Here is a 12,288-nt window from a genome sequence, read left to right as displayed (position 1 = left end):
AAAGAAAATACCTAGACACCTGAGGCAAATCTTTTAAGGTGATAAAGTAAAAGTAGACTAAATGTTTGTAAATGTTACATATGATGATTTATGATGTGAAAGTTTATAGAAAATATAAAAAAAATATTCCAAATAATTTGTAGGTAGTTGTTCCTCTGTCCCACTTTACTAATACTGCCTGAAAAAAATCTGGGATTTGGTCAAAAGAGGGTCTTCAAAGGTTCTTCTTCCCAGTTTTGAGTTCCCATTTTTGTTTTTGACTAAAATAGGAGACGTCCTAAGCATTCTAAAAAGGTATAATGCCATGCTATGTGGCATTTGGATCATTATTAAAAGTGCCAAGAAATGTAAAATTTCCAAAAGTGTCCTACTTTGCCCATATTAACCCTGTGTATCAAAAATTTAAACTAAAATTAATTCAAGATCATTTTTATTTTATTTTAGTTAGTTTTGGAGTTATTAAGAAGCAGTGTTCGGTGTAATGCATTACTAAGTAATTAATTACTATAAAATTACATATTAAATTACATTTTCATTGAAAAAAGTAAAGTAAGGAATTACTCTTAATTTTTCAGTAATTTATGTACAATTACTTCTGATATAATTGTGTTAAATACTGTATAGACAAGGGGTCTTCAACCATTTTCAGGCCAAGGACCCCTTGGTGGGTAGAGAGACGGAGCCGGGACCCCCATTACATATTGTATAAAATTGAGTGTTGCGTTTTATGCCTATAAAAACATGGATGGTAGGCTACCATATTATTGTATGTGTACTTCATGATATTTACATCGCAAAGCCATCAAAATAATCATTAAATGCTGCCCTGCAGAAAAGACCAGCTAAAACCAGCTTAAGCTGGTTGGCTGGTTTTAGCTGGTCGCCCAACCTGGTCATAGCTGGTCAGGTGGGTTTTAAAGGGGTTTTGAACCCTTTTTTAGCTGGTCAGGCTGGTCTTAGCTGGTCAGGCTGGTCATGCTGATCTTAGCTGGCCTTAGCTGGTCAGGCTGGTCTTAGCTGGCCTTAGCTGGTCAGGCTGGTCATGCTGATCTTAGCTGGTCAGGCTGGTCAGGCTGGTCTTAGTTGGTCAGGCTGGTCTTAGCTGGTCAGGATGGTCTTGGCTGGTCAGGATGGTCTTAACTGGCCTCCCAGCCTGACCAGTTAAAAGTGTTCAAACCCCCTCTGAAACCAGCTAACTGACCAGCCTGTCTGGGCTGGGCGACCAGCTAAAATCAGCCAACCAGCTTAAGCTGGTTTTAGCTGGTCTTTTCAGCAGAGATGTACAGCAGGGGTCTGCAACATTTTTGACATGAAGTGACATTTTTAAATTCCGCTGTAAATCCCTGTGACAAACCTTCTCCAAAAATAAAGAAAAGGACAGACAGATAGATAGATAGACAGACAGACAGAAAAACAGACAGAAACTGTCCATTACAAATGCCACCAATGGTGGATCAAACAGTAATTTGCAGACCCCCTGCGGTACCACCGCAGACCCCCTGTTGAAGACCCTTGGTATAGACTAGAACAATTCTATATAAAACAATATTTAATTTAAAATAGAAATTAAACGTCTAATGTTAAAATGTATGTTTTCTAATTAAATGCAGCTCCCTTAAATTCTTTGACCAGTTCAGGAATAATTTATTTGATTTTATATGATTTATTTGGAAGAATTAAAAGAACAATTTCATGTCTATCCTTGTATTTTTCATCTGGTCGAGGTTGAAAAGGGTTTTAGAAAGTAATTAGTAATAAGTAATGCAATTACTTTTCAGACAGAGTAATTAGTACAGTAATGTAATTACACAGTAGAAGATGTAATTAGTAGTTTGTAATTAATTACTTTTCTTTAGAGTAACTTACCCAACACTGTTAACACGTATTTTAGTTTCGTTTCAATTTTTATTTTTATTTCAGTTAAAGATTTTTTTTTTTTTTTTTTACTTTAATAACACTAGCTGTAATGTAAAAAAAAATGTAAATGTGATGGAACATATAGGAAAACGTTCTGGTTGCTTTTCTGTTTCAGATTTCGACGTTCCATCTATGCAACTTTTCCTGGCGCTGCAATTTTCCTCCTAGACACCGGGATGCAGCATAACCTACTGAGCTTGGTCGGAAAACCGTGGGAGCTCGATTTGCGTTGTCCCTTTAGTGAAAGGCTTTGTACGTTCAACACAACAGTGAAGATTGTAAGACATTAAAAATATCGAGGGAACGTATGCAGGCCCCCGTCTGACCTCTCACCTTCATCTCTACGTAAGTGTATCTTTAAACACACTGCTATATTTCCATTTAGAATAGCATTTCTCTGCCTCTTCTCAAATCAAGCCTACTAGCACGCTTGTGAACGCACAATGCAGATATATGAGTACGATGCTGAAGATCAACAACTGTATGGCCAGAATTTATAATAAAAGCAATAGTAAGCGCGTGTACCGACGTGGCGCGCGTGATCAAGTTTGTTCTACCTAATAAAAGATATTCGATCACATTTTTAACATGGCGGAATCCAGCAGTGCATGCAGGGAGTCTGCAGGAGGTTTCCCTCATTGCAGATACATCTATTCTCTCTTTGACTTTCTCTTTTTGGTGGATACTAAAATAGCAACGTGAACATGTGATGAACAACGTCTGTGGTCACGCTGAATAATAATAGTGTAATATATGCAAATATACATCGAGGAGATTTATGTTATAGTTTATTATAAGATGTGTAAATGGTTTGTCAGCAGACTTGCACTCTCAGCCAAGGAACCGGAAACACGTAAATGGGTTGCATATTTCTGTCGCAGTAGGATTTTATTATTATATATATATATATATATATATATATATATATATATATATATATATATATATATATATTATTATTATTATTATTATTATTATATATATATATATATTTTTTTTAATTTTTTTTTGGAAATAGCCACCGTTTGTATTATTTTTAATCGCCATTCAATTGGTTAACTGTTTATAATTCAGTCTGAGACTGACAAGGACAGGTATTAAGTAAATAAGCGGACTATTAAGTTTGTGGACGTTTGATTATAGCGTTTTTTTGTCGAGATTAGGCAATATAAAATGTCCTTATTTCCTGGCAGAGATGTCACTGAAACGGGTCTCTTGAGATCAAAACCTTTTTCTGTGACAACCCTTGGAACAATAAAACAAAAGACCCGTCAGGCGAGCGGCCCGCCAATTTTAGCCAATCAGAAACGCACTGGGACTGTCAATCATTTTGCAATTTCTGTGTTTGTTGACATTCTGTTTGCCCTCATGCCTTTGAGGGCGGGTTTTTTTTTTTTGCTCCAAAGAGGGCGTGTCGTTGGGGGCCACTGACGAATTGCTGACAGCACCTTCAATCATTAATATAAATTAAAACACATAATGCTATTGCAAAAATCATATACTCGTCAGTTTAGGCTGTGGTGTAGTTTTGCTACAATCTAGTGGCTTCAGTGCACAACATGCTGCAAATTATAAGTCCTAAAATCAAACCAACTCCCATGTCAGAAATGAAGTATCATTTTGATGCAATTGTTTTCAAAGGTTGGATTAAAATCCACTGAAATGGTGTAGTTGAGTTGCCTCTTGTGAAAAGTTCTACAATCACATACATTGTCTTTTAAAAAAAACAAAAAAAAACAGAGATTATTTAGCAGGAATGGGCCACTTCTATTTAAATTAATGGGAGAAATTGGAACGCCCAACCAAGAAGCTCTGAGCGCCCAATGGTCAACGGATGTAGAAAGGAAGTCCCGCCTTACAGGTAAAAGAGCCAGTCATCTTTTAGACACAGACATTGCCTGTCAATCAACTTGCTAACCCGCATGCGCATTAGCTGTACAAGCCTGGAAAGTTGGGTGTTTTAGCATAATATGAGGTAAAGAAGCTGATTTGAAATATGTTCTTTGATCGTAATCTTGACCAACCGTTTTTGAGATTTTTGTCTTTCTCCATTCAAGTAGATAGAAGCTGCACTTTCATGACTGGAAATAGCCTCCCGAGAGCATTCCAAAGATGGCCGACAGTGGACTGACTTGCTGGCTTGAGTGATGGGCTATTTAAAGTCAACTTGAAAGCTCAAAATTGAACGGTTATTTTTTCCCTCGCTGAATATTTTTTCACGTCACATTACGCAAGTGAAATTGTTTGCGAAGGCCTTTTCATGTTGACTTTAAACTCTGTCAACAACCGCTTTTTTGTATTAAAAATTAGCGTTGTTTTTCCTGTTTCACATGCCATGTTTTTATTATTTACAGATAAATGATTATGTCGGTGTCATTTACCATGCAGAAATTGTTCCCATTACCATTGTCCTAAATGGAATAAAATGGTATTTAGAAGAAATATAATGGAAGCTCATCTGCAGTTGTGCAAAGCATCCAACGAACCCTCGCAACCCCCTTTATCTGGACTAGTAAAATAATTATTTTTTTGTTTATATTGTTTCATTCTTGCCTTTTGCTATGTACTATTCTATGCTAAATTATTGAACCGTTTTAGCCTACATGAATGCTCATTTATTGTAATTCTACATCAAATACCACAAACATTAGGTCTACCGCACTATTCTTTTTTGTAAAGTTCTTTATTAGCTACTAGCAGCAATATCAAATGGCTTATTTTAGTTTTCTTAGCAGTGAGCGCATATGAAGTCACAGACAGCTGAGAGTGCAGGTTTGCAGACTCATTTGGATCTCTGGTTTAGTGCATGGAAATGAATCAAAATAATCAATTGTAGGCCTAAAGCTAAATATGAATAGGTCTTGATCATTATAAGGAAAGGTGTCAGCGAAATGGCCTGGTGGGTAATTCAGGTGCTGTAACACATTATGTATTGGCATTTATGTGTCCAGCTCCATTTCTTTCTCTTATTTTTGATGACCTTCTTCAAGACTTTGAGGTCTTATTTTGAATACTTGGGCAGTTGACATAACATGTAACTTTTGTTATAAAATCAACAATTTTATTAAAATTACTATTACTATTATCGATTTATTCTATCAGCGATTTCTAGGCCATTGTGGAACTTGTTCTGTGGTTTGACCAGCAGTGGCCACATCAGAAGGAATATTATCGTTTTATAAACAATTATTGAAGACAGATATTACATAATGTAGAAAAGCCTACAGAATATTGTAAATATGTAATATGTCACTAATTATGATGTCCTGCGGAGTGACACACAATCTATTTTTAAACTGGCAATTTCTTGGGGATCCTTGAAGATTGTTAATCAAGACCCACTAGGAAGAGAAGCATACAACGCACAAGACTTATGAACAGGGTAAGTTTCCCCCCATTAAATTATTTTTGTTTGTTTAATTATTTCCATGTTCATTTTACAGTGTGTTTGACAGCTCTACAGGAATAATCATAAAGTAGGTTAAAGGTGAAGTGTGTAGTTTCGATGTTAAAATACTGTCTCCTATCCCAGCTAAATATGCGCAGTCAAATATAAATTAACCATTCATAAACTGATTTCCCCAAAGAGCGTAAGGAAACCTGGTTGAAAACAGTCCTTATATTTACGATTCCAGTTGATGACGTTAGTGGCACAAAAATACCTTAAAGTTAAGTGTGTAATTTTTTCCCGTATACCAATTTAATGGGCTTTTTTTTCCTAAAACATGGCTGACATGTCAACTGCTGGTTTAACCTTGTCATTTTGCGCTGTCTGGTTTGTCGACATTGGGTTTTGTTGACTTGAGGGCAGAGTTTTGGAAAGAGGGTTGTTGAAGGGACGGGGGTGGCGACGGATCGCTTACAGCACCTTCAATCCTTGTTATAAATTAAAACTTAATGTCATTGTTTCAATATCATAAGTTTAGGCTGTGGTTGAGTATAGACCTTATTCACAGTAGTGCCGTCTTTGATTTGTAACTGGAATGAAAATGAGGCTGTGAAGGATAGACTTGCTCTTCAATGGTATGCACGGTATAAAGCTCCTAGATCCAATCTGATTTTCCACAACTTATGTTGTCTGGAGTTTTTTGTCAACTATATGTTCTTGGAAAGTTATTTTTTCCATGTTTTGACCGAGGAACGATCCAAAAATCCTGAAATTGCAGAGAAGCCCTTTGAAGAGACTTTGCTTCCATCCCTCGCAGCCTCGTTGTCATTCCTGTCAAAAGTCAAAGATGATGCTGCACTGAATAAGGTTTATTGTGTGAAGTTTAGTTGTTTCTCGTTTCTGGAGGACTTTTTCTATCCGTTTTTTGCAGATGCACCAATCAATATTCCCTGCAGGCTGTAAAACTGTGATATCACCGTGCACAAAATGCTGCTACTTATACCACTGTCCTCTGTGCCCTAATATGAAACCAACTGAGATCTTAAAAATGAGGGAACATTTTGAAGTCCATTTAAAAAACGCGATTGTTTGTAAAGGAAGGATGATTACACACTAGAATTGATTTTTAGATTTTGTCCTAAAGAACAGAAACGGGTTGTAAAAAAAAAAAAAAAAGTTTCTTAAGAATTGGGCTTTTTGAAGTCAACATGAAATCTTAATTACTTTAATACACGTTGCTTGTTTTATTGTCCATGATCCATCAGTGCACATTATTCCAAAGGAAATAAAATCTCTTTATAATCCTTCATCAAAATGGAATAACTTGCTCCGCCTTGAAACAGCTTTTCTTTTAGGCTGATGTTATCTAAGCCATGTCGGTGAGGAAAATCATGTTATTAGCCTAAAAAGTATTTAGGCATTGTGTCAAACACCATGTTGGTTTCCAGCAGTTAGAGGCTGAAATAAATTTGTTCTGATTCCTGGAACAATTTTTATTCTCTCCATAATCGACTGCAGATTCGGTTTGCTGAATATTCTGTTTCACTCAGACGTACAGTATGTCACAATACAGAAATAAAATGGGTTGCAAATTCATTTTGACTTTAAATCGCCAACAACTTCTTTTTTTAAATTACAGATTAGTGTTGTTTTTCCGGTTTTTCATGCTGCGTTTTTTTTTTTTTTTTTAATTATTATTATTATTTACAGATAAAAGATTATGTCGGTGTCATTTACATGCAGAAATTGTCCCCATTACCATTGTCCTAATTGTAATACAACTGTACTAAGAAAAAATAAAATGGAAGCTCATCTGAAGTTGTTTATATAGTTTAATTTAATATAGTTGTCACTAGTGTATTTTTGCAAAAAAATCAAATGATACAGTGCATCCGGAAAGTATTCACAGCGCTTCACTTTTTCCACATTTTGTTATGTTACAGCCTTATTCCAAAATGGATTAAATTCATTATTTTCCTCAAAATTCTACAAACAATACCCCATAATGACAACGTGAAAGAAGTTTGTTTGAAATCTTTGCAAATTTATTAAAAATAAAAAATCACATGTACATAAGTATTCACAGCCTTTGCTCAATACTTTGTTGAAGCACCTTTGGCACCAATTACAGCCTCATGTCTTTTTGAGTATGATGCTACAAGCTTGGCACACCTATTTTTGGGCAGTTTCTCCCATCCTTCTTTGCAGGACCTCTCAAGCTCCATCAGGTTGGATGGGGAGCGTCGGTGCACAGCCATTTTCAGATCTCTCCAGAGATGTTCAGTCGGGTTCAAGTCTGGGCTCTGGCTGGGCCACTCAAGGACATTCACAGAGTTGTCCCGGAGCCACTCCTTTGTTATCTTGGCTGTGTGCTTAGGGTCGTTGTCCTGTTGGAAGATGAACCTTCGCCCCAGTCTGAGGTCCAGAGCGCTCTGGAGCAGGTTTTCATCAAGGATGTCTCTGTACATTGCTGCATTCATCTTTCCCTCGATCCTGACTAGTCTCCCAGTTCCTGCCGCTGAAAAACATCCCCACAGCATGATGCTGCCACCACCATGCTTCACTGTAGGGATGGTATTGGCCAGGTGATGAGCGGTGCCTGGTTTCCTCCAGACATGACGCTTGCCATTCAGGCCAAAGAGTTCAATCTTTGTTTCTCATGGTCTGAGAATTCTTCAGGTGCCTTTTGGCAAACTCCAGGCGGGCTGTCATATGCCTTTTACTGAGGAGTGGCTTCCATCTGGCCACTCTACCATACAGGCCTGATTGGTGGCGTGCTGCAGAGATGGTTGTTCTTCTGGAAGGTTCTCCTCTCTCCACAGAGAAATGCTGGAGCTCTGTCAGAGTGACCATCGAGTTCTTGGTCACCTCCCTGACTAAGGCCCTTCTCCCCCGATCGCTCAGTTTGGCCGGGCGGCCAGCTCTAGGAAGAGTCCTGGTTGTTCCAAACTTCTTCCATTTACAGATGATGGAGGCCACTGTGCTCATTGTGCTTCAATGCTGCAGAAATTTTTCTGTACCCTTCCCCAGATCTGTGCTTCGATACAATCCTGTCTCGGAGGTCTACAGACAATTCTTTGGACTTCATGGCTTGGTTTGTGCTCTGACATTTTTTTTTTTTTAATTTTGCAAAGATTTCAAACAAACTTCTTTCACGTTGTCATTATGGGGTATTGTTTGTAGAATTTTGAGGAAAATAATGAATTTAATCCATTTTAGGCTATAACATAACAAAATGTGGAAAAAGTGAAGCGCTGTGAATGCTTTCCAGATGCACTGTACTTTCCTGAATAAACGCTGAAGTATTACATTTATTGTAATCGTATGTAGTGATCGACTGATATGTTTTTTTTTTTTAATGGCCGATGCCGATATCCAGAAAGCAGGGTGGCCGATAGGCCAATACAATGCCGATATATCACACAATTTAATAAAGTAAATAAACATAACATTTCTAAAAAATTTCTAAACACTTATTTATCACTATATTTACTAAATTTCACACTAAACTTTAACTTATAATAATATAAAATATAAAATAATATTGTATTTAAAATGGTAGATAGCAGTTTCTTCTGATTTCTGTTTAGTCATCAAATTTTTGTAATTTATTTGCACATGAAGAAATTAATATTAGGAAGAAGGAAATAACAGTATACACAGTAGTCCAGCATCCATAGATGGCATGTGTGCATTAACAATCGCATTTTCTCAGAAAATACAGAATCAAACCAATTGTACATACAGTACATAGTGAATAAGACATTTCCTTACAGCACACGTGAAGTGCTTTTACTTTGAAGTTGCACTCACGCGCTCGTACGGATCCATCATGAGCAGCAATCTCCTGACAGTTTAAATGACCTAGATCGCCTGCTTGCATTATCACAGATTGACCTTCATGATTTGTGAATCAGAGGAACTTTTGATCCTTAAGTTTTGATTCTGGCTTATAGAATACGCATTTCAGAGGAAGATATTAGATGAGCGCTTGACAAGAAAACGCTGGATTTTCGTGAGGTTTGTGAATTACATCTGTTTAAACGAGATATGCGCATATTTGTATACGGTAGGCTGTATGATATTAGTTTTATTGATATTTGCCTTTTTATCAGTAGACAAGACAGTTAAAAGTTACAGCGAACTGTTGAGGAGAGAGAGGGAGAATGAAACAGGTGAGCACTTTAATATTATTAGCTCGTTTAAATAAGACTGTTGCACACCGGTCTATTATTGTAGTAACACAATGCATGTAACAACAAAACAAACCATGACTGATCATTTACATGTCTCAGTTGCTTCATATGCAAGCAGGCGATTCTCAGCGCACTCAAGAAACAAATCGGCCAAACAGGAAAATGTATCTGCTGATGCGATAATTAAAAAATTCAGAATATCGGCCGATTTATCGGCCTCTGCGTTATATTGGTCAGCCACTAATCATATGTCAAACACAACAAACAGGAGGCCTTTCTAATATGATCACGTGGGAAATTGGCGTGTTACAGTTATTCGGAATTGTTTTCCACGTAAAGTCACTCAGTGGGCTGAATTCCAGCCAGTTGCCACTATGCTGTAAATGTTCATGCCTGTAAATCACCGGCGCTGTGCTTTTGACATCATGTTTAAGCAGATGTTTTCAGATCTATGTATCCAGTCTACAACTTAAGCAGTGATCTTAAAAAGGGTAATAATTTGCAGGTCTAGTGGCTTCAGTTTCTTTGAATTATATGCAGTACAATACTTAGTATAAGCAATATTTTGGAGGGGAATTTTTTTTATTATTTTTTTTAGAAAGGTGTGATCTCCATTCCATCACACATCCTTATTTCTGAGCTCTTGAGCAGCGCTGTTTTGATGACATTTTAATTCAACCGAGTAAACTCAACCAAAGGTGTGAGTTTGGGGTGGAACTATCTTTTGTCCGATCAGTAGAAAACTTGGGGAGTGTTTGGGGAAACCTGTTTAAAATCAGTCAGTATTTTTTGCAAATCCAGGCGTGGTACAGATATGACATGCTTCACCTTTAACATTTTAATATGTGTGGATGCTATTACATAGTCACATAATATCTATATGCATCAATGACTCAAAAGTAAAAAGCCATGGATAATATCACCGAAGATATTTTATTTTGTCATTTAACAGTCTTGTTTAGTTTTCATCAGTTGAAACCACAGAAACATGAGCAGTTAAGACAGGGCAAAGAGATACATGCAGAGAATTAATGCAGATACAAACTGGAGGGAGGAAACTCTGAGAAAAATGTGTATAAGGTGATAATGACAACCACAGAACCATTTCCACCACTCAAAGCAGCATTTTAATTTAAATTACTGTTTGAAAAAACAATAGGATACAATCTTCTATAAAAGGATTGTTTTGTTTTTTAAAGATGTCATAAAAAGAAAGCAAAGGGTGAACCTCTCCATCACTGTATCAATGAACTTAAAATTCATAAATGCTGGCAGCTTCAGGCTCAATGGAGGGCATCCAAGGCAAGATACCAAAAAAGCGTGATTGATGAAAGGTTGAATTTTCGCTGGGAGGTCAGTTGCTTTTTCAGCATCGCTGCATTTGTTTAGGGCAAAGGTTCTCAAGCTTTGGGTCACCAGAGACGCGAAACATTTGTGAGAATGTCTATTGAATCTATGCACTTTATCTTATTTATGGTGTACAGTACACTGTAAAAAATGTCCATAATTTTAACGGTAAAAGACTAAAAATGCTACAGTAAAAAAAACATTAATTGGTTAACGTGAAGTTACCTTAAAATATATGGTAAAACATTATTTAAAAAGACAATACAAATGTTGAAAAAAAAAAAATTCACGATTTTCACGTATAATTAACGGTAATTATTTATATTACGTTTAACAAGAGAGTACATGTACTTTTTACGGTAAATTATTGTTAAAATTACGGTGAAAACCAATAATCGGACATTCCCAGAATTCCCTGTGTGACCCATTACATTTATCTTTTATGGGAATAGTTGTTTCTTCTTATTTTCTATATCACTTATCTACATTAGGGTGTTCTGTGTTATATTTGATGTACTTTAGTTAATGTTTATTGCATTATTTTAATTTCACATGTGTTACCCTGATGATGTTTAGTGTTTGTGTGAGTGACACTGAGCACTGTCTCTACATGTTTATTAGTCATTGCTCCTGGAAGAGCCACTATTGATGAACATGCCATCATGTGCCCTTCTGTAATTAATATAGTGATTAACAATCCATTATAAAGTGAAAAGCAGATGTATACATTTTCAGAAGGTTAATATATAAAGTTTATCATTTAATAATATAAAAGTTAATGCACTGTAAAATATACAGGCATCAAAATTACATCCCGTAAAGCCTGAAACATGGTTAATGTATGTTTTACCGTAAATTTAACAGGATTTTTTTTTGTGTGTACTTAAAATACCAGAAAAGGTCAAGAAACCTTTTTTAGGGGTAAACAAGTTACTTTTTTAGATCATTACACACCCATTCAGTTAATCTCTCACATAGGCATTCTCTGAGAGCTTTTCTCAAGAGCATGGGAATTTAAGACTGGAATATTTGGGAGGCCTGGGTAGCTCAGCAAGTAAAGACGCTGACTACCACACCTGGAGTCGCAAGTTCAAATCCAGGGAGTGCTGAGTGACTCCAGTCAGGCTTCCTAAGCAACCAGTTGCTAGGGTGTGTAGAGTCACCTTGAGTTAACCTCCTTGTGGTTTCTATAATGTGGTTCTCACTCTCGATGGGGCGTGTGGTGAGTTGTGCGTGGATGCCGCGGAGAATAGCGTAAAGCCTCCACATGCGCTAGGTCTCCGAGGTAACACTCAACAAGCCACGTGATAAGATGCATGGATTGTCGGTCTCAGACATGGAGGCAACTGAGATTCGACCTCTCCCACCCTGATTGAGGCGAGTCACTACACCACCACGAGGACTTAGAGTGCATTGGGAATTGGGCATTCCAAATTGGAG

The 12,288-nt window shown here is 37.0% G+C and overlaps 1 protein-coding gene across 3 annotated transcripts in view; it reads left to right on the top strand.

Moving 5' to 3' along the window:
* The first annotated feature begins 2,099 nt into the window (after positions 1–2,099).
* LOC127411180 (zinc finger MYM-type protein 4-like) overlaps positions 2,100–12,288 on the top strand; it is a 45,699-nt gene continuing 35,510 nt past the window's right edge. For all 3 annotated transcript variants that reach the window (XM_051646560.1, XM_051646561.1, XM_051646559.1), the window contains exon 1: positions 2,100–2,262. The gene's annotated coding sequence lies outside the window, so the exon portion shown is untranslated. The remainder of the gene's footprint in view (positions 2,263–12,288) is intronic.

Source organism: Myxocyprinus asiaticus, chromosome 20 (genome assembly GCF_019703515.2).
Source record: "Myxocyprinus asiaticus isolate MX2 ecotype Aquarium Trade chromosome 20, UBuf_Myxa_2, whole genome shotgun sequence".
Classification (NCBI taxonomy): domain Eukaryota; kingdom Metazoa; phylum Chordata; class Actinopteri; order Cypriniformes; family Catostomidae; genus Myxocyprinus; species Myxocyprinus asiaticus.
This window is presented reverse-complemented; position numbering and strand designations above follow the sequence as displayed.